The following is a 26,083-nucleotide window of genomic DNA, read 5'->3' as shown; positions in this document are numbered from 1 at the left end:
TACAGTCTCTATGTAGTGCCCTCCACCGTACAGTCTCTATGTAGTGCCGCCACCGTACAGTCTCTATGTAGTGCCCTCCACCGTACAGTCTCTATGTAGTGCCGCCACCATCCAGTCTCTATGTAGTGCCCTCCACCGTACAGTCTCTATGTAGTGCCCCCCACCGTACAGTCTCTATGTAGTGCCCTCCACCGTACAGTCTCTATGTAGTGCCCTCCACCATCCAGTCTCTATGTAGTGCCTTCCACCGTACAGTCTCTATGTAGTGCCCCCCACCGTACAGTCTCTATGTAGTGCCCTCCACCGTACAGTCTCTATGTAGTGCCCTCCACCGTACAGTCTCTATGTAGTGCCCTCCACCATCCAGTCTCTATGTAGTGCCCCCCACCATCCAGTCTCTATGTAGTGCACCGTGCAGTTGTGAGGCAGCCCCACGCCCGGCACCTGCTGCCGCCCGGCCACACCCCCTAATAAATATGAATCCGTTTGCCCCGGGGAGGCTCTTATTACCGCCTGTACACAAAGGACGGGATCTTCTGTCCCTGCCATCCCTTGTGTCCTGTATTCTCATCCCTCACAGTCACGCTGCCTGCACTAACAGAGTGCTCCATCTTCCCCAGTTCTCTGACCTCATCCTCCCGGCGCCGCCACAGCCAGGGAGGCTACAGCAGAGCACTTGTCATGACTTATGAATGAAGAAGCTTCCTGCAGGATCTGCCCGGGGACCGTACTAGCCGGGCGGCAGCAGGGAGGAGGCTGGAGCAGTGGTGACTGTGTGGCTACAGGGTGTGCATTGGGACAGAGGGCTGGGCTTGTCTCTCCTGCTCCCAGCTCACTGCTGCAGCGGGCTCCAGACCAGGGACAGCACCTGACCACAGCTGCAGGACTGGTGCAAAGGTAAGCGGGGCTGCGTCATGTCTGGGGGCCCGGGCTGAGGTAAGGCTGGGCTGCAGCCTGCAGGGACGCGCTCTCTGTTATCTGCCATATGGTCCTGTGAGGAATGGGGGCAGGGAGTCCCTGCTGCAGCACAGGTTGGCGCTGGGTGACACATGGGCAGGTGTGCTGACAGGCAGGGGGCACACACCCACTTACAGTGACATCATGTGGGACTTACCTCAGCCCTCTGATCAGGGATCTCACTCCTTATTGAGGTACACCACTCATGTCCATTGACTTTGAGGGGACTTTTTTGTTGTTGCCTAAATTGTATGAAAACTAGTGCTGGGAAAGTGCCAACCACTAGGGCACGGCTCATGGTTCAAAGGCTGTATGGGATGTTAGTGCTGTGCATAATGGAGTCACCTTCTTGGTTATACATAAGACTGGTATGAACCCCTGTACTCTCCTCATGAGGTGCATTACACTGGGGTTATGTCTCACTATTTTTATACACAGAATATTGGCAAGAAAATCCGTTTTTGTGTCCAGTCCCTACAGTGGAGTAATGGTCTTAGCTCATATATTAGAGCGATTCTTGCAAATGTTCCTTGAGTTTTCCTAGGGTTTGTAAAACAATGCTTGTACCCTAGATGGGTTACAGAGAGGTTCACACAATGGCAGGGTTCACACCACCATTTGCCTTCTGTGGCACTTAAATGTAAACAGACTGTTAAAATTGGGGGCCAGTGTCTACGTTGACTGACAGACACAGGTCCCATTCACCTTTATGGCCCCAACACAGTCAGCTAGTGACTGTGTACAGCATGGGTCTCCAAACTGCGGCCCTCCAGCTGTTGCAAAACCACAATTCCTATAATGCCCAGACTGCTAAAGCTTGTGATTTGGCTGTCCAGGCATGATGGGAAATGTAGTATTGCAACAGCTGGAGGGCCACAGTTTGGAGATCGATGGTGTACAGGTTATATAAAGCACATATACATTTATTTAACACTCGTGCTGTGCATTTGAGTCCAAGTCAATACACATGTATGTTTGGGACCATAATTGACTATGTTTGGGTCATTAAAGTCATTGGGGCCCATGCCTGTCCATTCATGTTATCCATTAGATCTATGAGGGTCTATAGACCCATAGAGCTTATGCACTTGGCACCCATCTGGTCAATATTGATCCTGTACAGCATATACATTGGAAGTACCACTGCATTGGAAGTACTGCTAGGTGTGCACATAGCAGCTTTACCTATCGTAGGCTGGGTTTACATAAATCAGGCGGTCTGGAATCCTTCTTTTGATGACAACTGATGCCAAAACTGATGGCAAAAACAGCGATCAGATGTCTCAACTGAAGTGCCGGATGCTTTGAACTGTCCCATTCAAGTTCCATCCGGCACTTTGCTACAGGGCCGGAGGATAATGCTGGATCGCCAGGTAAATGTGAACTCAGCCTTAGACAGTTGTGTTGCTGTAACAGAGGTTGTGTTGCAAAGGTTTCAGTCACTCCTGAGGGATATCTGCCATATATGCGGTAGTGTAACTAGGCAAAGCAGAGGCGTATAGTAACTGCGCAGATATGGTATTTTATTATATAGCTTGTTTAGGTAGTCTGAGAATGGTACAAACAAGGGGGCAGATTTACCAAATTGGTGTAAAGTAGAACTGGCTCAGTTGCCCCTAGTAATCAATCAGATTACACTTTTCATTCCTCACAGACTCTTTGGAAAATAAAAGGTGATATCTGAGCCAGTTCTACCTTACACATTGTTTGATAAATTTCCCCGAAGATGTTTTTAGGGAATGTGCACACAGGCAAAAACCTGACTTGTGTATGCACTGTTGCTGTCTCTGAGACACAGTTAGACCCTATTCACCTGTCAGTAATTCCGCAATTGTAGATAGAAAATAGAGTCAAAGTATTTCAGAGTCCCCATTCACACATCCGCAGTTGTGTACAAGGCTGTGACTCATACTGCAAAAAAAAAAAAATATACAGGCCCTAGTGCGGACTGAAATACCTCCATGGACTCACCAATAGAATTAATGTGATCAACAAAAATACAGATCCACAATCGCAAAAAACAGTACTAGGTACATTTCTATTAAATTAGTTATCAACTTCTGTGTTGGCTTATACTAAGTTTCAGATAATACCTTTGGATTTTGTGCCTTCAGTGTTTATGTCCAGGAATGATGGGCCCTATAAGCATGTTGCAGGACAGAAATGTGCAACTTTACTTTTTAGGGTGGGTTTACACATAATGTATCCATTGCAAATCCCTTCAGTGTCACTTTCAATGAGGTTACATACTCGCAGCAGATTTGTCATCCTGCTGCGAGTAAAAGCACCCCCCTTAACCTCCCGCGGCCCGGTGCATGCATTACGGTCCACACTCCAGCTTGCTTTGGGGGTTCACCGCATCTGGACGTCCCATTCAGCCAATGGGGGTCTGTGGCCGGGCAGAGCACTGATTGGCTGAGGAGGATGTCCAGACGCCACGCAGGCCATATAAGTGCAAGTGCAAGTATTTTTTTTTATGTGAATAGGGCTTCCTGCATATACTGTATAGCCACAAAAAGTTTGTGTGCATTGCCCTATATGAATCAGTAGGTTTTATACTGTCCTTAATTATAGACAATATACAGATGATATATGTCACATGGTCATGTGAAGAAAGCCTTGCGCTGAAAAAATTGTCACAGGAACTGCAGTGTGAATAGGCTTGTGACCAGCGGGGTCAGAACCAGGCTGGGCTAAAGAATTAAATAGAAATACAGTGGTCCCTCGGTTCTCGAACTTAATTGGTTCCGGAAGGCAGTTTGAGAACCAAGCAGTTTGAAAACCGAGCAGTGTCTTCCTATAGGAAATAATGTAAATGTGATTAATTGGTTCCAGCAGCCACCAATAATTACCTACAATACTCATTTATTACACTGATAAGTGCTCAGTATAATCACTGCAGTACAGTACAGAACAGCACTATATACTGTACAGGACATTAAACATAAGAAATGTTCATCAGAACCAGCAATTATAGTACAGTAGTCACCAACTCCTCACTTATCCTTTACTGTATAGCGTCCCCCCCATCCAAGCACTGTAATGTATGGGAGATGGTGGTGCACTGCCTGTACTACTACTGCACTGTATATGCACTCCCGCAGTCTTATACAGCACTGTACTGTATGTGAAGCCTCACCACTGCTTAACTCGCCAGGTACAACCCACCATCCACGCTTGCAAAAACGTTGGAAAAACGTTTGAAAACCGAGCAAAGTTCGAATTCCAAACACTACTTCTGGGTAAATTTTCGTTCGAATACCAAGCAGTTCGAGTTCCAAAGCATTCGAAAACTGAGGTATTACTGTATGTGTATTTATTTGCTGTCCTCCCATTGGTGCCTGCCGCACTTTCTGGTGAGGCCTCAGAACAAGAATTGCCACCTTTGCCATCATCAGCTGCAGAGATTTTAATGCTTCATTAAGGCTCACCCTACCTAGTCACATTTACACATCAGAACAGGTTCCCAGAGAATACCTTTAAGGGTAGCTTCACACGTACCGTAACGCTGCGTTTTTAACGCTGCGTTTTTATCGCTGCGTTTTTGGTGCGATTTTTACATGCGAGTTTTGATTTTCACATGAAAATCATGTGAAAATCAAAACACGCATGTAAAAAACGCACCAAAAAGCGATAAAAACGCAGCGTTAAAAACGCAGCGATACGGTACGTGTGAAGGCACCCTAAGGGTATGTTGACAGCACATGATAGATGCCAATAATGTCTGTTGTTTGTCACAGGATCCCTAAAGCTGGGCCTAAAGCTGGCCATATACATTAATATGTTAGCCCCATACACTTTATACTTTTGTTGGTCATATCCTCCAATATCATCAGGTTCGGCCATCAGTTTAAAGCATGTGGGGCTCTCCCGACCATCCACAAAAGATGATGTTGATGGAGATGGGGTCAGGCGCTATAGAAAATCACGTCCGACCCCTTTGTTATCAGATATAAGCCTCCACCAGGGTAGGCTGTGGCCTAATCCTCACCTCCCCATACAGAACACAGGAGGAATGCTTGTTACTGTGCATGGGGAGGGCGGGAGAGATAACTGGTCATTTAGCCAGCAAGTATTGAAGGTGTATGGCTACCTTTAATGGTGCTTTTATACAGAACGATTATCGGTGAAATTTTCGTGATTACGATCGCATTTGAGCAATAATCGGCTCGTGTAAACACAGCAAACGATCAAGCGACAAGCCAGATCTTTCAACATGTTCTCAAATCGTCGTTGGTCATTGGCTAAAAATTCACAGATCGCTTCTTGTAAACAGTCTTTCTCTGATTCACCCTATGTGTGACATAGGCTTAAGCGATCTTCAAACGATCGCAATAGCGATTTTTCCAAACGATATATTGTTCCGTCTAAACACTGATTTTTATAAAAAACACATTGTTACTTCGAAATAATTAATCGTTCGATTGGGCGAATAATCGCTCCATGTAAACACAGCATAAGATGTGCTCATTCCCAACCGGGAAGCCTGCATATATGAAATATCCAGGTATTTGTTTATCGGTTTATAACAAAAAGTAATAGGTTATGTAATAGGGAAGAGATACTAAGCACAATGTTATGGAAGATGTCCAGATTCATCATGGGGGAGATTTATAGTAAGATATTCTGTTGTCCATAGCAGCCAATCGCAGCTGAGCTTTGACTTCTCATATCACTCTGGTAAAATATATGCTTGATAAATCTTTATTTGTTTTGGCGTTCTCTGTATCTACTGGAAAAAGGGTTTCTGGAGGTTTTCATTGTAGGCGCCAGCTGAGGGGATTTAGTTACCCCTGCACCAGTTAAGGGCACTGATGGGAACGTTCTCGTCATCTCATAAAGCACTTGCTACAGAGGTGCCTCCTGATAGCTTGAGGAATGACACAACTTTGAGTGAACTGCTTGTGAGTTATGGTGGTTTTACACGGAACGATTTATCGTTCGAATTTGCACGATAATGATCGAATTCGAACGATAATCGAACGCAGCAAACGATCAAGCGACGAGCGAGAAATCGTTCATTTTGATCTTTCAACATGTTCTCAAATCATCGTTGATCGTTCGCAAAAACTTCGCAGATCGTTCAGTGTAAACATTCTTTCAACAATTTTACCTATGTGTGAGATAGGCTTAAACAATCGCAAAACGATTTTTCCGTATGATGTATCGTTCCATCTAAACACTGATTGTTATAAAATAAACATAGTTCATTCAAAATCGTTAATCGTGCGATCGGGCGAATTATCGCTCCGTGTAAAACCACCATTAGTAACAGAGTTATTTTTATTCCACCTCACGCTCCTACTAATTATACAATAAAATGTATCTTTGTATTGCTGGATCTGTGTGTCGGTTCTTCCTGTCTCTATAAATAAACTAGAATGGCTCCCTTCTTCAGACATCTATTTGACGTGGCTTATACAGATTACATTCTGGGGACAGTCCTATCAAGATCTAAATACATGAGACAATGACTTTAGTTTGACAACACCCTGAACACACAGCTTAAGATGTGTACAATGTCTTGTGCCTGGAGATGCAACTATTGATCAGTGGATCTTGCATTTCTTCACTAAAGTGCTGTCCCAGATTTATTTTTATCCTGCAGTAAAGATGTCAGACAAGGCCTTGTACACACTTATCCCTTGTTCTGAAGCTGTAAAACTGCTTTCTAGTAATCATTCACATCTGACATAACGTCTATTATTGAACTGCCCTATGTAATGGAAGCATTGTATGGGGCAGTTTTAAGCCTGTAAGATAAATTATTAGCTTTGTGTGCTCCCCCCATGTACTGTACTGGGGACGGCGATTGCGGACATCATATACTTCCCTAAAAGATTACTGAATGTGTGAATGAGGCCTTGAGATCCTTCCATAAGGCCTGATATGGGGTAATGCAAGATTGCAAGCAAGCATCCATCAGTGAAATATGCGCTCATTGAGAAGGCAAGATTATTGTTTGTGCTGCCATTTAAATATGTTGCAATTGGCCTCACCAGATGTCGGTATATTAGTATAGTATAATAGTATAATCAATGGTGATTATGGGAATTCCGAACTCCATTTCATAGCACATTGCCTGTATTTACGGACCATGCATTGAACATGTGGTACTCCCTTACACAAGCCAAAAATTGCCAGTCAGGGTTCTTAGCTGCAGATAATCAGACCGCGTAAAACCCCTTAGGGCCCTTTTACACGTAAAGATTATCTGCCAGATTATCTGCCAAAGATTTGAAGCCAAAACCAGGAATGGATTTGAAAAGAGGAGAAATCTCAGGCTTTCCTTTATTACCTGATCTCTGTTTATAGTCCATTCCTGGCTTTGGCTTCAAATCTTTGGCAGATAATCTGTCAGATAATCTTTCCGTGTAAAAGGGCCCTTACCCGAAGTCCAGGAGTAGTTTAGAAAGTCTAGGGAGGATTTATCTTAAATTAGGCCCCGTCCCCTTTTCCCCGTCCAGATGGCGGCTGGCCATGTGCCTGACCCTGCGCCCAGGGAGCCCCCTCCCAGCCCATCGAAAGAGCAGGGGATATGGCAGGCGTACGCCAGGGAGAAGGGGCGAATCTGCGCCTTCTCCCTGGCGTACGCCCCTGCCGTAACTTTGGTAAATGTCCGCCTCTGTCTTGTTCAGCCTAGCCTGATCTGTTCAGAGTTTCTGGTACCTGCTGTACTTAGTTCTTCTGTCACATTATATTTGGGCTCTTCTTTTTGAATAGCAATCTTTTTGTTGTTTGCAGGAACTAGGGCTGGGCGATATGGCCAAAAAATAAAATCTTAAACATTATGGACAATTCTCGATTTAAATCTTTGCTTAATAAACAACTTTTTTAGATATGGTGTTTGAGACAGAAATTATATTGATTCACACAGTAAAGCCCCTATTACAAGGGGCGATCAGAGGGAGTAAGCGAGCGCCGACCTGCCAGGTCAGAGCTTACTTGCTTCTCATTCCCCGCTCGCTGCCGGTGTTATTGCATGTGCCGACATTGAGTGGGTAAGTGCGGAGGGCAGCCCATAGAAGATAGCAACTGTCTGCTGCCAGCGCTACTATTACACAGAGCGACAGCAGCAGATCGTTCCTACCGTTGTCTTTCGCCTTTAATATGTTGAAAGAAGTTAAAAGACAACGATAAGCTGACATTGTGCCTTTTACTACACAAATCGATTATTAATTAGTCGATTAATGGCCGATAATCGGACAAATACAATCGATAGTAACTTTGTGTAATAGGACCTTGACAGTGCCCCCATATAAGCAGTTATGACCAATTTGTGCCTTCAAATAGTATTCAGGTTGTTCTGTACCCCCATATAGTAAACAAAACCCTCTCTTTTTCCCCCATAGAGTAGACAAGCCCCCTCTGTGCCCCCATATCGTTGTTGGGCCCTCTCTGTCCACTCATGTAGGTAGAGGTATAATAGATGAGGGGTGTAATAGTAGTAGCAGCAGCAGTATTGCAGATGAGGAGTTTAGTAGCAGCAGCAGCAGTATTGATGGTGAGGGGTGTAGTGGTAGCAGCAGTATTGCAGATGAGGGGTGTAGCAGTTGCAGCAATATTTTAGTGAGTATAGTAGTAGCAGCAGTATTGCAGATGAGGGCTGTAGTAGTAGTAGTAGTAGTAGATGATAGGTGTAGTAGAGGGAGCAGTATTGTAGATGAGGGGTATCATGCTAGTAGATGATGGCTGTAGTAGTAGCAGCAGCAGTTTTGCAGATGAGTGGTGTAGTAGTAGTAGCAGTATTGCAGATGAGGGGTGCAGTAGTAGTAGATGATGGGTGTAGTAGTAACAGCAGCAGTATTGTAAATGAGGGAGTGCAGTAGTAACAGAAGTATTGCAGATGAGGGGTGTAGTACTAGAGGATGGGTGTAGTAATCAGGGCTGTGGAGTCGGAGCTAGTTTTGGCTGCAGTCGGAGTCGGAGCTAGTTTTGGCTGGAGTCGGAGTCGGAGCTAGTTTTGGCTGGAGTCGGAGTTGGAGTCGGAAAGAAATGTACCGACTCCGACTCCAGCTTTAAAAAAATCTTAAAAAAATGTAGAATTAAATTTTTATATGAATTTTACAAGTTTTGCTCATGAATATATATTATGAGCAACATTCTAGTAGGACACTGGCCCTATTACATAAGGGGTGTCCTGGAAAAGTTATCGGTCACTATTTGGCAGTTTGTTTCTGAGCTGGAAGAGTCCATTGTGTGGGGGGAGATCTGTGCTGTTCTCTTCCTGGATGCTGGATGACTGTATATGAGCAGCAGTGTAATATGAAGATATCCTGTGTAATATAGAGGAGAAGGAGAAGACATAAGTAGTGTAGCTGCAGCAGGATGTGTGTATGTGTGCTATGGCTGCAGCAAGCTGTGTGTGTGTGCACTATGGCTGCAGCAGGCTGTGTGTATGTGTGCTATGGCTGCAGCAAGCCGAGTGTGTGTGTGTGTGTGTGTGTGTGTGGTGTGCGCTATGGCTGCAGCAAGCTGTGTGTGTGTGTGCTATGGCTGCAGCAGGCTGTATGTGTGTGTGTGTGTGTGTGTGTGTGAGTGAGTGCATGCTATTACGTGCCCCCTCAGTGACCTTCTATATCACTATGTGTGACCCCTCTCTATATCACTATGTGTGACCCCTCTCTATATCACTATTTGTGACCCCCTGTATATCACTATGGCTGACCTCTATATTACAGGTATCTGGCATTGTTAGCAGTGTTTCTTTAAGTATGGTGAATATTTAGTTAGAAACATAGACGACTGTCAGCAGGAAAAGATCACCTGCTCCATCTAGTCTAGTTGTGAGTAGTTCAGGACATGAAGGCTGGAGACTCACTGCATCCACTGCACACACAGGAGAAGCTGCTTTATATATACAGTATTCCTTAAGGGTACAAACACACACAGCAGATACGCAGCAGATATGCAGCAGATACGCAGCAGATTTGATGCTGTGTTCAGTTATTTAGATCTAATCTGCTGCGTATCTGCTGCGTTTCGCAGCAGTAAATACGCAGCGTATATGCCGTGTGTGTTTGTACCCTTATTCACTCAGATGTCACCCCAGGATCATGTAGGACATTAGGGGGAAGCTGCTGAGCCAGTGTGATAAATAACTCCCCTGGTATATGACTGGCCATTTAAGAAGGAGCAGGAGTCGATAAAATTCAGGAGTCGGAGTTGGAGTCGGTCCTGATAAAATTCAGGATTCGAAGTTGGAGTTGGAGTCGGAGCTGCGGCTTACCAACTCCTCAGCCCTGGTAGTAATAGCTGCAGTTTTGTAGATGATGCAGTATTGTACATGTGGGGTGTAGTAGTAGCAACAGTATTGGACAAGGGGTGTACTAGTAGCAGTATTGTAGATTAGGGATGTACTAGTAGCAGCAGTATTGTGGAGGGGTGCAGTAGTTGTAGAATAGGGGTGTGGTAGTAGTAGAGGTATAGTGGCTGATGGGAATAGTAGTAGCAGGGCCCAGTACAGGTAGGCATGGTGTGGGCAGGGCACTTTGGCGGGTTCATAACCGCTTATCGCTAAAGGCACTCTTTCTCTGGGCTCACTCTCCTGCTCCTCGCTCAGCCCCTAGTGGCCCCAGTCCCTCCTCAGGGCCTGGCTGCTGCTGGAGGATCTCTGCTTCTGTGTGCAGGTGGCAGGGGTTAAGTGGAAATCCAACAGGGGGTTCCCAGCTGCAGATCTGCAATTACGGAAAATTTTGCGGATGTGTAAATGAGGGCTAAAGCCAAAATTATTTTCAGCTTTAAAACAATGTAGCATCAAAAACATGAGAAAACACTGTACATGTGAATGGACCAGTGCACTGCACAAAAAGGCTTAATGTTAATACTAAGCTCACACGATGGTTTTTGTCCATATTTTAGTACGACCGTCTTATTTTGAGGTGAAGTGCACCCTTTTTTAATAACTGCCTGTGTATTTTTGCCTCCGAATGACAGCTGTCTAAATGCGAATGAAAACAAGCATGTGTGTAATGGTACATTTACACGGGACGACTGATCGTTCGTTTTTGCACGATAACGGTCAAATTCGAACGATAATCGTACGTGTAAACGCAGCGAACGATCAAACGACGAGCAAAAAATCGTTTCAACATGTTCACAAATCATCGTTGATCGTTCGCAAAAAATTTGCAGATTGTTCAGTGTAAACATTCTTTCAACAATTTCCCCTATGTGTGAGATGGGCTTAAACGATCGCATAGCGAATTTTCCGTACGATGTATCGTTCCGTCTAAACGCTGATCGTTATAAGAAAACCATCGTTCATTCAAAATCGTTAATCGTGCGATCGGGCGAATTATAGCACCATGTAAAAGTACCATAAGAATGTTATGTTCTCACAGTTACTTGTGGTAATAGAGAGGTGTATGGCTTTCTAACTAATTTACTTCTAGAGAAGAAAGCACAATGGTAAGTCTTGTAAGCATATATGTAGGTTGCTTTAGAGTACATGGATGCTGAGGTGTAACAGAGTATGACATGTTGCCTGACAGGTGAAAGTTAAAACTCTGTCTTTTGTTTGATTTCCTAAATGATGCGCTACAGCTGGAAGGCCACAATGTAATCGGATAGGACACAGCCTTCAACTTGTTTAATGCTTTCCATTCTTGTGCAAGTTAACTAGTTAAGTACCAGCAAACTGCATTGTAAAATGTGGTGCACAGGTGTACAAGGTGCTGGTGCTGTGACTTCATAGAAGTGTGTACATATCACAGAGCCAGTGGGGCAAACACTTATTTTAATTAAAAATGCCCTGTACACGGCATGTTTCTGCAGACCATAGGCATTTTGGCAAAAAACAGATGCAAAAACAGATGGTAAAATTGGATGCTGTTGTATGCCATCCGTTTTGATTAGCTTTCCATTAACTTACATTATAACCAAAAAAGGATCAAAACGGATCCCTTTTTCTTTTTTTACATTTTGAAACGTAGAGAAAAATATGGATCACCACGTTTTTCTGTACATTTTGCAAAATGGATACAGTAAGACGGATTGCAAAATTTTGATGTAAACCTAGCCTAATACTCATCCGCTGCCGCAGACCTTGGAGGTAGTTGTGGAGCTCTTTACAATCCAACACAGTGTTCCCTGCTGCTATTTCTGTGTCTGTGTCTGGATTGAAAAGCAGTACTTCTCAGTTCCAGTCCTCATGGCCACCAACGGGTCATGTTTTAAGGATTTCCTTAGTATTTTACAGGTGATAGAATTATACTCATCAGGTATGATGACAGGTGTTCTTTGTATGGGATATCCCCTTAACATGACTTGTTGGTGGTCTATGAGGACTGAAATTGAGAATCACTGGTCTAAAGCAGGGTTTAAATCCTCATAGAAAACCTCTCTTGCTCTGGCCAGTTCCTGACACCTAATACTGTACCTATGGGGTCCAAATGCTCATTACACTCCTAGGTGAATTATTTGAGGGCTATAGTTTTGGTGTTTCCACTGTACTGTTACCATCGGATGCTCTGCAAATGTACCTGGTGCAAAAAAAATTGTTAAATTAAAGATGCAAAATTACGCTCCTGCCCTTCTGAACCCTGCTGTGTGCTCAGACAGCAATTTATGACCACATATGGGGAACTGCTGGACTTGGGAGAAATTGCGTAACAAATTTTGGGTTGTGTATGTCCCTGTTTCTTGTGAAAATAAGAAATGTTAAGCCAACTTTTTTTCCGCTGGAAATGCAGTGTAGGAAAGTACAGGAAAGGTTCTATATATTATAGTACTGGAAAGGGTTTATGGCCACTGCAAAGAGCTTAGCTTATGTTGCCCCCCCCCCCCCAGTGTTCAAGTTTGCTATTCTTCTTATTCTCCTATGTATATTCATTTGTATGTGTTTCCATGTCACATGGTGTGATGATGCAAACGGCCTAGTGTCACGTGACTTTCCCCGGCTGCCATAGTAACCCCAATAGCCGTCGAGCTTTTGGCTGGGGTCAGTTAGTCACTCCCCTTCTAGTTGGTTGTTCTCCCTCTACCTTCAAGAGGGAAGGACGTGTTCTCTGCTGCTGCTGCAACTTAGTGTGATCCTCTCAACTACCTCAGAGACATACTCCGGTCCAGTCCTGACCATTCTCATCCTCAAGATTCCTTCTTCTATTCAAGATCTGGGTGCCATTCTCCAGTCGCTATCTTCTTCTCATCCTCAACAGCAAGTATTCTGTTCAGTATCAGTCCACCCAGCATCATTCTCAGGGAACTACTACCCTCATCCTCCGTTAAGATTTCTCTCGCCCAAAGTGACACTATCACACTACGGCCTGTTGCAACATCACCCATCTTCTCAGTTGTACTCAAGTCTGTCTATCACTGGTTGCATCCAGAGAAACTGTTGCTATTGACAACTACTGTGTTAATAAACGCACAACTCCCGTTGTTTCTGAACCCTGGCATTGGTCTAGTTATTGGTGCCTTGACTAAGGGCAACAAAGAATTGTCCTGGGGTCCCGCTTGCTCAAGTTCCCGTGGTCTAGCCCTGCACCCTCGTGCCAATACCGTGACCATAACATCTGACAGTGGCAGCCCAGGTACCGCTAACATCTACCTCCCCAGCGGGTTACTCCAGAAAATATTGTAAATTACACAAGATAATCGTTCTGTGTAATAGAACACAACGATCAGCCGTGTAATAGGTGCTTTACTCACAGAATCATTTTCATCTCTTGCTGAGGATAAAGTCATAAACTCAGCCCAACTGAATAGTTTGGACCTTGATGAAATATTTAGGCATAGATAGATATAGGAAAAATATCTGTCATGGCCGCGGCGGCGTCCCGTGCTCCGGACCGCCGCCGCAACCTCTCCATGCAGCTGCCGGGGTCCATGTACAGGGACCCGGCGCTGCCACTAGTTCGGCCCCTGGGGGCGCCTTACCTCGCCCCGCTCCCGTCACCCGCTGTGCCGGGCGGCGCGCGCGTCCCCGCCTCCTAGGGCGCGCGTGCGCCGGCTGTCTCAGAGTTAAAGGGGCAGTGCGCTCCTAATTGGTCCATGTGTCTATCACTCCCCTATAAGTTCCTGCTCTGCCCCCTTCCAGGGGTTAGAGCCTCTACTTGCTTCCCATAGCATTTGGCCCAGCTCCCTGTTGTTCCTGACCTTAGTCCTTGTCCCTTGTTCCTGTCTTCAGTCCTTGTCCCTAGTCCTTGCCCGCTGCCTTCCCATTGTTCCTGAGTCCTGTCCGCCACCTGCGGTCACATCTACAGTCCTCTGCCGGCACTATTTCCTGCCTACTGCTACTGCCACGCCTCGCCTGCCGTCACTAGCAACCAAGCCAGGGGTAGCGACCTGGGGGTCGCCTGCCGCAGCAAGTCCATCCCGCCTTGCGGCGGGCTCTGGTGAAGACCAGCGGCCCCTTAGACTCTGCTCCCTGGTGAGGTTAGTGCCATCGCTAGTGACGGTCCAGTGGATCCACTACTCCAGGCGTTACTGTAGGCTCCAACCATGGATCCCGGCGAGGTGCCTGATATCCGTGACGTAGCCCGAGTGGTCGCCCAACAGGCGCAACAAATCCAGCAACAGTTGCAGCAGATCCAGCAACTCACTGCCGCCTTACAGCAGCATACTACAGCCCAGCGCACACCACCTCCTGCTGCTTTTTCTACACTTCGACTGGCTCTCCCAAGCAAATACTCTGGTGACTCCAAGTTGTGCAGAAGATTCCTGATTCAGTGCACCATGCATATTGAACTTTTAAGTAGTCAGTTTCCCACCGAGTGCTCTAAAGTGGCTTTCATCATCAGCCTATTGGAGGGAAGAGCTCTGGCCTGGGCCACGCCGCTGTGGGACCGAGATGATCCTGTTGCTGCCAATCTCCGAACCTTCCTAGTCGAGTTTCGCTCCGTCTTTGAGGAACCTGCCCGTGCCTCTTCAGCTGAAACTGCTCTCCTCAACCTCTCTCAAGGGAGCTCCTCTGTTGGTGACTACGCCATCCAGTTCCGCACCCTGGCGGCAGAATTGGACTGGAATGAGGCCGCTCTAATAGCCACCTTCAAGAAGGGCCTGTCCAGTCGGGTGAGAGACGTGCTTTCCGCCCGAGACCTACCTACCTCCCTGAACAAACTCATCCTACTGGCCACCAGGGTCGATACTCGTTTTTCTGAGAGAGAGGAGGAGGTCTGGCATGAACGGCGACTAAGCCTGTCCCGTCGCCATCACCAGCTGGCGCCGGTCTTCCAGAATCCTGATGTTCCGGTGTCCCAGTCGACTCCTGAGATTCCTATGCAGGTGGAACGGGCTCACCTTATGCCTGATGAAAGAATTCGTCGTCTGGAGCTGAATCTCTGCCTCTACTGCGGTGGTTCGGATCACTTTCGGCTGAGATGTCCTCAAGCGTCCGGGAAACGCCAGCACCTAGGTCCGGTGGGAGAGGTCTCCCTAAGTGTGAATGCCACCTCTCCAAAGTTGTCTGTGCCAGTCTCCATCCAGACACCCTCAGGACAAACTCACCAGACTTCTGCCTTTCTCGATTCTGGGTCAGCAGGCAGTTTTATTGCGGCAACATTGGTCCAAAGATGGCGGCTACCTGTGACCCTAGCCAGGCCCCTGACTATCTCCTCGGTCACGGGCGAGATTCTTACCGACCATGTGTACTACCAGACCGCACCTCTAGTCCTCCAGGTGGATCCTTTACATCAGGAAAAGATATCCTTCTACGTCCTGCCCCATTCTTCTCCCGCCATCCTCCTGGGACTCCCTTGGCTGCAATTACATGCCCCTAAGCTGGACTGGAGAACCGGGGAGATTCTCAGTTGGGGTCAGGACTGTTCCAACCAGTGTCTCAAGTCACCTCAGACCAAGTACTCTATGTCGTCACCTGACCCCGCCAAGCCTCTATCCGGCCTACCGGCGGAAGACCAAGACTTGGCTGATGCCTTCTCTGCCGAGGAGGCGGACTCTCTACCATCTCACCGGGCGTACGATTATCCCATAGACCTCCTTCCTGGTACTTCTTCTCCACGAGGTCGGATGTACCCTCTCTCCGTATCCGAGACTGAGGCCATGTCCCCCTATATCCGGGAGAACTTGCAGAAGGGTTTCAGCCGCAAATCCACATCCCCTCGCCACATAGGGATGGACTTCATCACTGATTTGCCTCCATCTGCAGGCAAGAAAGAGGGGAGGGCCAAAGGGGGGGGTACTGTCACGGCCGCGGCGGCGTTTCGTGCTCCGGACCGCCGCCGCGACCTCTCCATGCAGCTGCCGGGGTCCATGAACAGGGACCCGGCGCTGCCACTAGTTCGGCCCCTGGGGGCGCCTTACCTTGCCCCGCTCCCGTTACCCGCAGTGCCGGCCGGCGCGCGCGTCCCCGCCTCCTAGGGCGCGCGCGCGCTGGCTGTCTCAGAGTTAAAAGGGCAGTGCGCTCCTAATTGGTCCATGTGTCTATCACTCCCCTATAAGTTCCTGCTCTGCCCCCTTCCAGGGGTTGGAGCCTCTACTTGCTTCCCATAGCATTTGGCCCAGCTCCCTGTTGTTCCTGACCTTAGTCCTTGTCCCTTGTTCCTGTCTTCAGTCCTTGTCCCTAGTCCTTGCCCGCTGCCTTCCCATTGTTCCTGAGTCCTGTCCGCCACCTGCGGTCACGTCTACAGTCCTCTGCCGGCACTATCTCCTGCCTACTGCTCCTGCCACGCCTCGCCTGCCGTCACTAGCAACCAAGCCAGGGGTAGCGACCTGGGGGTCGCCTGCCGCAGCAAGTCCATCCTGCCTTGCGGCGGGCTCTGGTGAAAACCAGCGGCCCCTTAGACTCCGCTCCCTGGTGAGGTTAGTGCCATCGCTGGTGACGGTCCAGTGGATCCACTACTCCAGGCGTTACAATATCTTGTGTGGTTTATGATCAATATATTCATGCATGCTAATGTCAAAACATGTAATGGGTGGGTGGAAACTTAGACAGATCAATTCGGCTTTATATCTAATGCACCTTAAAGTGGTTATCCAGGACTTTGATATTGATGATCTATTTTAGAGGCTATCTGAAAAGCACGCTTTAGTGCTTCAGCGAGTGAGACATCTCCTCTATTGTTCAAAACAGCTCCAAACATTTTATAGTGCCTGTGCCTGGTATTGCAGCTCTTCCTCATTCATACATAGAGCTGTTCTGAAGCAGATAACCCTTTCTATGGGGCACACTCTTGGAAATTAAATGTTGGCTATTTTGAAGGAGATGTGCAGAGGATTATAAAATCCGGCAGGGGGGAAATTGATTACAAGTACTAACTTACTTCTCCCCGTGCCTGCGGTGAGCTGTGCCCCCCCCCCAAATGTGATGATGTCACAACTTTGTCTTAGTAATGGCCTGTCCCGGCTGATGGACTGGCTGCTCAGCTGGGTCGTTATATGTCAGCTCCAGAGGTCCTGGAGCCCAACGGGGGTCCAATCGGATAACTGTGGGCACAGGGGGAGGTAAGTTAGTACTTGTAATCAATTTCCCCCCTTCCCCTGCCGGCTGACGGATTTTATAATCTGCCGGACTTCTCCTTTAATTTGCTTCATCATTTTTCTATGTAATGGACTATTACGGGCTGTACCTGCATGGAAATCATATTGAACATGTCGGAAATTTGTTAATGCAGTTAAGTAGTATCTAGCTAGTGGCACAGTACTGAACTGCTTTTACTGCTTCTTTACATGCAGTCATTTAACCCTTTCCTGCACGAGGACGTAACTGTACGTCCTCGCGCGGGTGCGGGCGTTCAGAGCGGGGCCGCGCGGCGACCCCGCTCTGAACCGCGGGGGTCCCGGGTGCCGCTTGTAGCCCGGGACCGCCGGTATTAGCGGCCACGGTCCGATCGCCGTGCCCGCTAATACAGTAATCAGATGCAGCTGTCAAACATGACAGCTGCATCCGATTACCGGATTCAGCTTATCCCTGGTGTCTAGTGGCAAAGATCTCTGTCCCGGAGGAGCGATCTCCGTTTCTGAAGCCGGCCGGGGACCGCTCCAAGATGGCGCCGTCCCTGGCTCGGCACTCGTTTACTTCCGGCTGCAGCAGCCGGAAGTAAACGAGTGCCTATCTCATGGATCTCTGCAGCATATCTATGTTGCAGAGATCTCTATGAGAGATCAAAGCACTTATACTAGAAGTCCCCTAGGGGGGCTTTTAGTATAAGTGTAAAAGTAAAAAAAAAGTATTGTTATAAGTAAAAATCCTCCTCCCCTAATAAAAGTCAGAATCACCCCCCTTTTCCCAGGTTATAAATAAAAGTAAATAAATAAACAAATAAATAAACATGTTTGCTATCGGCGCGTGCGTAATCGCCTGAACTATTAATTAATCACATTCCTGATCTCGTACGGTAAACTGCGTCAGCGCAAAAAAATCCCAAAGTGCAAAATTGCGCATTTTTGGTCGCATCAAATCCAGAAAAAATGTAATAAAAAGTGATCAAAAAGTCGTATATGCGCAATCTAGGTATCAATAGAAAGTAAACATCATGGCGCAAAAAATTACACCTCACACAGCCCCATAGACCAAAGGATAAAACCGCTATAAGCCTGGGAATAGAACAATTTTAAGGGTATAAACCCACACACCGTATAAGCAGCGTATTTACTGCTGCGATACGCAGCAAATACGCAGCAAACACGCAGCAAATACGCAGCAAAAACGCAGCAGATTATATCTAAATAACTGAACACAGCATCAAATCTGTACCAACAAATCTGCTGCGTATTTGCTGCGTATTTGTTGCGTATCTGCTGTGTATACGGTGTGTGGGTTTGTACCCTAAGGGACGTATATTTGTAAACAATGGTTTGAATTTTTTGCAGGCCATCAGATACAATATAAGTTATACATGTTATATATCGTTTTAATAGTAAAGACTTGAGGAACATGCATAACAAGTCAGTTTTACCCCAGGGCGAATGGCGTAAAAACACAGTCCCCCCAAATAAAAGAAATGCGTTTTTTTTTTTCAATTTCACCACACTTTGAATTTCTTTCTGGTTTCGCAGTGTACTTTATGCAAAAATTCAGCCTGTCATTGCAAAGTACAATTAGTGACGCAAAAAATAAGGGCTCATGTGAGTCTCTAGGTGGAAAAATGCAAGTGCTATGGCCTTTTAAACACAAGGAGGAAAAAACGAAAATGCAAAAACGAAAATTAGCCTGGTCCCGAAGGGGTTAAAGGGGTACTCCAGAAAAAGAGATGAAATCAACTGCAGCCAGAAAGTTGTACAAATTTGTAAGTCACTTCTATTTAAGATAATTATGTACATGTACATCTGGGGTTGCTGCCTGTTAGCAAAACACCATGTACAGTTGTGCTCAAAAGTTTACACACTCTGGCAGAATTTTTGCTTTCTTGCCCTTTTTCAGAGAATATGAATGATAACACAAAAACTTTTTTCCACTCATGGTTAGTGGTTGGGTGTAGAGATGAGCGAACCTCAAGCATGCTCGAGTCCATCCGAACCCGATCTTTCAGCATTTGATTAGTGGTGGCTGCTAAAGTTGGATAAAGCTCTAAGGTTGTCTAGAAGTCATGGATACAGCCAATGACTATATCTATGTTTTCCCACATAGCCTTAGGGCTTTATCCAACTTCAGCAGCCCCCGCTAATCAAATGCTGAACGATCGGGTTCGGATGGACTCGAGCATGCTAGAGGTTCGCTCATCTTTAGTTGGGTGAGGCCATTTATTGGCAAACTACTGTGTTTTCTCTTTTTATAAAGACAACCAAAAACATCCAAATGACCTTTATCAAAAGTTTACATATTCCAGTTCTTAATACTGTGTATTGCCCCCTCTAACATTAATGACAGCTTAAAGTCTTTTGTGGCAGCTGTGGATGGGGCTCTTTATTTTCTCAGACAGTAAAGCTGCCCATTCTTCTTGACTAAAAGCCTCTAGTTCCTGTTAATCCCTGGGCTGTCTTGCATGAACTGGGTGCTTGAGATCTCCCTAGAGTGGCTCAATGTTATGGAGGTCAGGAGACTGAGATGGCCACTCCAGAACTTTGTTTGGTCTGCTGTAGCCAATGACAGGTCAACTTGGCCTTGAGTTTTGGATTGTTGTCATGTTGGAATGTCCAAGTACCAATATGACCAAGTTTCCTGTGGCTTTGTAGCTCACACATCCCCAAAACATCAGCGATCCCACCTCTGTGGTTTACAGAAGGAATGGTTTTCCTTTCATCATCGGCCTCGCTGACACCTCTCCAAATGTAATGTTTATGGTTATGGCCAAAAAGTTTGATTTTGGTCTCATCGCTCCAAATGATGTTTTGAGGCTTCTCTCTGTGGTGTTTGGCATATTGTAGTTGAGATACTTTGTGGCAGTAATGGCTTTCTTCTTTCTTTCTTCTTAACCAAAAACAAATGCTTTGTAATGACATGTAATGTATTGAAATGATGCAGCACTGCACTGAACTAATCAATTTCTGCAGTTAAATGTTGCATTCACATTGGATTTTTATTGTGTTACTGCAAGTGTGAACACAGCCTAAAGGAACAGGAGCCTGGAACGTAAGTGTATGTTATTTAGCGCAAAAAAGGGTCCTGGCTGGACATTTCCTTTAAAAGTTATGGACTGATTATTGTTGATTTTGCTTCCTAAAAGCAAACAAAAGCAATTTTTTAAAGTCTTCATTAACCCTTTGAAGACCAAGCCCAAAATGACCCAGTGGACCGCGCAAATTTTCATTTTTGTGTTTTAGTTTTTTCTTCCTCCCCTTCTAAGAGCTCTAGCACTTTCAGTTTTCTATCCACAGGGCCATGTAAGGGCTTGTTTTTTACAGGAGTAGTTGTACTTTTTAACCCTTAGGCGACCCTGGACGTACCTGTACGTCCAGGGCCACCTACATGTGTTCAGAGCGGGGCCGCGCAGCGGCCGCGTTCTGCACCGCCGCGGTCCCGGGTGCCGCGGCTATTAGCGGGCACGGTCCGATCGCCATGCCCGCTAATAAAGTAATCGGATGCAGCTGTCAAAGTTGACAGCTGCATCCGATTACTTTATGTAGCGGTTCCCTGGTGTCTAGTGGGGTGGATCGCTCCGGAGGAGCGATCCACACATCCTGCTGCCGGGCTCAGCGCCGTAATGGTGCTGATCCCGGCTTGATTGCTTCCGGCTGCAGCAGCCAGAAGCAATCGATGTGCCTATCTCATCAATCTATGCTGCATATCTATGCAGCATAGATCTCAATGAGAGATCAGAGTACTTATACTAGAAGTCCCCCAGGGGGACTTCTAGTATAAGTGTAAAAGTAAAAAATAAAGTATTATTATTAGTAAAAAGCCCCCTCCCCTAATAAAAGTCTGAATCTCCCCCCTTTTCCCATGTTATAAATAAAAATAAATAAACATGTTTGGTATCGTCGTGTGCGTAATCGCCCGAACTATTAATTAATCACATTCCTGATCTCGCACGGTAAACAGCGTAATCGCAAAAAATCTCAAAGTGCAAAATTGCGCATTTTTGGTTGCATCAAATCCAGAAAAATTGTAATAAAAAGCGATCAAAAAGTTGCATATGCGCAATCAAGGTATCGATAGAAAGAACACATCATGGTGCAAAAAATGACACCTCACACAGCCTCATAGACCAAAGGATAAAAGCGCTATAAGCCTGGGAATGGAGCGATTTTAAGGAACATATATTTGTTAACAATGGTTTGAATTGTTTACAGGCCATCAGATACAATAAAAGTTATACATGTTACATATGGTTGTAATCGTAACAACTTGAGGAACATATATAACAAGTCAATTTTACCCCAGGGCGAACGACGTAAAAACGGAAAGAAAGAAAAAACAACAAATAAAAAAAGCGTTGTTTTTTTTTTCAATTTCACCACACATTGAATTTTTTTCTGGTTTCGCAGTGTACTTTATGAAAAAGTTCAGCCTGTCATTGCAAAGTACAATTAGTGACGCAAAAAATAAGGGCTCATGTGCTATGGCCTTTTAAGCACAAGGAGGGAAAAACGTAAACGCAAAAATTTAAATTGGCCCGGTCCTCTAAGGGTTAATGGCATCTTTCATTCTACCATGAAATGTATGATGGAACCCCAAAATTATTATTTATGAAGATATAAATTGGTGAAATCGTAAAAAAGAATGCAATATGATATTTTTTTGGGGTTCCAGTGTCTACGTAATGTACTATATGGTAAAAGCGACATGATACCATTATTCTATAGGTCAGTCCGAACACAACCATATTAATTATAAATAAAATGGACCTATTGTGACGCTTACTATGGTTTTATTTTTTCACTACGGGGTATGGGGTATCATTTTTTCCGCCTTGATCTCTAGTTTTTATTAATACCATATTTGTGAAGGTCGGACGTTTTGATCACTTTTTATGAACTTTTTTTTAATTTAATGTAGCACAAAATCGGTAATCCAGGCACTTTTTTTGCTCTTTTCGTTTACGCCGTTCACTGTTAGTGATGACAATTGTTATATTTTAATAGTTCAGACAATTACACACGCTACTGTACATAATATGTTTATTTATATATTTTTATATGTTTTAGTTATATAATGGGAAAGGGGGGGTGATTTAAACTTTTATTGGGGGAGGGGCTTTGGGTTATTTATAAAGGCATTTTTATAGGCATAGCATTGATCAGAATGAAAGGCGCTCTGCTGATTAAGCCTGCCTGTGACAGACTTAATCCTTAGAGCGCTGACCGGACTGCACGCAGGAAGATGAGAGACCTCCGGCGGTCCGTTAAAACGATCGGGACCCCCACAGTCACACTGGGTCTCCTTTAAAATATACTACTGTTTAGCTGGTGGCCATCTCAGTGTTAGAGATAGCAGCAGGGAGGGGATGTAAGTTAAACACCAGGCTTAAAGGAAAAGTCAGGCGAAAATTTTTATTAAAGTGTTGTATTGCCCCTCAAAGGTTATACAAATCACCAATATACACTTATTACGGGAAATGCACATAAAGTGCTTTTTGCACTTACTATTCCATCAAGGCTTCACTTCCTGGATAACTTGGTGATGTCACAACCCGACTCCCAGAGCTGTGCGGGCTGTGGCTGCTGGAGAGGATGATGGCAGGGGGACACTGAGGGACACAGGGCACTGAGCATCCCCCTGCCATCATACTTTCCAGCAGCCACAGCCCGCACAGCTCTGGAAGTCGGGTCGTGACATCACCATTTTATCCAGGAAGTTAAGCCTTGATGCAGTAGAAAGTTCAGGGGAAAAAAACACCTTATGTGTATGTATGGAAGGACAGCTCATTCAGGGTGGAGAAAGAGTAGAGACCAAATATAAAGCAGTCTGCATGGGAGAATTATATAGGTTGTGAACTGAGATAGAGCGATAATGGAGCATATGCAGCACAATGTAGAAGCAAAAGTAAGTAATGTTTTTGGTTTATTTTGCACCAAAATAATAACAAAACTAAAATAAAAAATGACATCCAAAGGTGCCCATAGCTATGATAAGTCACAATCTTCTTTAAGAACTGCATAGTATCTCTGAGAAATTTCTTTAGAACTGATTCAATTTTTAAACCCATTTTAGATGTTGACCAGTGAATGTAAGAGCCGAAGGCTTGGCTTTCTGCGTGATGACTCACTGTGTTGACTTTGTCTGTTTTTGCTGACCTTGGTTACTTACTCATTAACCTTCAATTTTGTGAGGTTTTCTTTTGTTTTGCTGGCAAGTAATGCTGATTTCAAGCCATCATGAGACAGAAAGAATATTGCAAGTTAAATATTCATTTTAATATTTCAAAATATGGTATGTGAATACGACCCTGTGGGTAGCACTTTCTGGCCTCTTATAGTTGGCTGCATCCAGAGGATATGTTATTAATCTTTATAAGCTGGATAACCCCAATTAAAAAAGTGTAATTCATTTTTTGGTTTGTTTATAGGCATTTTTACAGAAAAGACATTTTCACAGGGAACTGTTTTGATCACAGTTTTTTTGTAAGCCAAAACCCAAAAAGTAGGTCTAAAATACAGAAAAGATACATATATTTCCACTAGGCCAGGGCTGCTATTAGGCTGTTAAGAAAATAGCCCAGTTTCAAGCCAGTCACAGCAGCACGCAACTTGCATTGATATCTGTGGTAGGAAAGTTGGGTGCCACTTTGCGTGGCACGTGACCAAGGATGGATTTTTTTGTGATTGTCGCAGTCATGCTATGTCGCAGTCACAATGCAATAAAGTTCACTAATATTGGGTGAGACATTGCAGGATCTTTCTGTTGTGGGACCAATGTTGCCTTGTAGTCCTAGTTGGTATTTGTTCCGCTACTGGTTTTGGCTTACAAATACAGACTACATATCAAAATGCTGCTGTGTTTAAGTGGCCAAAGGCTGGTTACAAGTATCATTTTTTTTCCTGGATAAAAACAGATCACCAAACTGTGCCATATTGTCCAGAATTTTGGCAGAATATGCAATGAAAGTTCCTAACAGAACCTCCAATACAGATGTAACTGTGTGTTAAAGGGTGACTGTAATTCTAATTAATAAGGATTGTGCACTGACCTCGCTGGGGAAACCTAACTTCCAGCATAATCTATAAGCTTTGAAAGAAACAGATATGGTGCTCACCCTGCAATTGCATCTTCATAAATCTTTATTTCATTTGTGATTTCTTACACGCAAACAGGTTACAGAGTGGATGCTGTGAGCGATGCAGCTAACGAACTTTTTGTGCCGGGACACTCCTTCCAGCTGCGTGGCTACGTGGCTGGTCTGTTTGCATGTAAATGGGTATCCCTATCTTCCAGCATCACCTGCGACTGTGTCTCAGTCTGGCTAGAGAGGCATAGTGACAGTTACCCTTTAAGTTTTAAGTTGCTATATTTTATAAAATATACAAAAAAATGGCTGTACACTCAAGGGGTTAATTTGCCTGGAATTTATTATTATTATTATGCATAGCCATTATGTATTAATTATAGAAAAGGAAACTTAGAGAAAAACTATGCAGAGATCCTAAAATACCTTTTGTGATTTTCCTAGACTATAGCCATAAGCTATGTCAATCTCAGGCAGACACAAACAGTACATATGATCTTTGCTCATGTTATCTACAAGCAAAGTCCAATGAAACCTAATCAGACCATAAACTCTTAATTACTGTGGTTGGCCAAGTAAGCACTGCAGTTTTATAGTTGTGTAGTTATAATATTAACTACATGGCTTTAAAAAAGATACAGCAATTTCATATCAATTACAATACACTATGTCGGTAACTATTATTAGTGTAAGGGTATGTTCACACTACGGAATCAGCAAGGAATGTCACGCAGAGTTCATGTCAGTTCTTTGGACGTATGGCGGTTTACGCTTAGGAAATACCATTGAATCAATTAGACAGGGAGAATTTCAAGTGGAGACTGCGGCATAAATTCCGCTTGAAATTCCTTGCCCATTCCATAGTGTGAACATAACCTTCTGCTTAACATTTTGCAGTTGAAGGCTATGTTCCCACACAGTATTTTTATCAGTATTTTGCAATAAAAATAAGGAGTGGATTAAAACACAAAAAGGCTATGTTCACACACTGCTGAAATTGAATGGATGACCGCCATTTAATTACCCTTCATTTGAAACAATAGGCGTTTGTTTTACAAATAATGGCCGTTGTTAGCCATTAAATAGTGGCCATCCACTCAATTTTAACAGTGTGTGAACATAGCCTTTCTGTGTTTTTAATCCACTCCTGGTTTTCGTTGCAAAATAGCTTAGCTTAAGGGGGTATTCAAAGGTCTGCAAATTTGTGAACGTTACAGACAGGGAAGGAATGTCATAGATTCATTCCCTGCCCGGCATAATGTATCATGCCAGCAGCGGGGAAACCCTTTAAATCGCTATGCCACTGTAGTGACATAGCTGTCGCGATTCAATGGGGTTTCCCAGCTGCCGGCATAATACTGACACATCATGGCGGGCGGGGAACCAATCCATGACATTCCTTCCCTGTCAGTAACGTCTGCAAATTTGCGACATGTGACATGTGAATGCCCCGCTGTGGATTCTGCAGCTCTACCCCGCTCGCAGACGCTGGTGGGCTCGCGCATCCCCGCTTGTCCCATAGGCTTCATTCTATGCAGATTCTGCCGTCCGCCCGAAGAATAAATGGTAGCAGCGAACATGCATGGTCACCAGCGCCCGAAAGCGGGAGTGAGTTACGGAATCTG

General features: G+C 45.0%; 1 protein-coding gene across 1 annotated transcript in view; it reads left to right on the top strand.

Annotated features, from left to right (window-relative positions):
• The first annotated feature begins 518 nt into the window (after positions 1-518).
• CORO2A (coronin 2A) overlaps positions 519-26,083 on the top strand; it is a 109,062-nt gene continuing 83,497 nt past the window's right edge. Inside the window, exon 1 of the mRNA XM_069962130.1 lies at positions 519-897. The gene's annotated coding sequence lies outside the window, so the exon portion shown is untranslated. The remainder of the gene's footprint in view (positions 898-26,083) is intronic.

This window comes from Dendropsophus ebraccatus, chromosome 3 (genome assembly GCF_027789765.1).
Source record: "Dendropsophus ebraccatus isolate aDenEbr1 chromosome 3, aDenEbr1.pat, whole genome shotgun sequence".
In the NCBI taxonomy this organism is placed as follows: Eukaryota; Metazoa; Chordata; class Amphibia; order Anura; family Hylidae; genus Dendropsophus; species Dendropsophus ebraccatus.
This window is presented reverse-complemented; position numbering and strand designations above follow the sequence as displayed.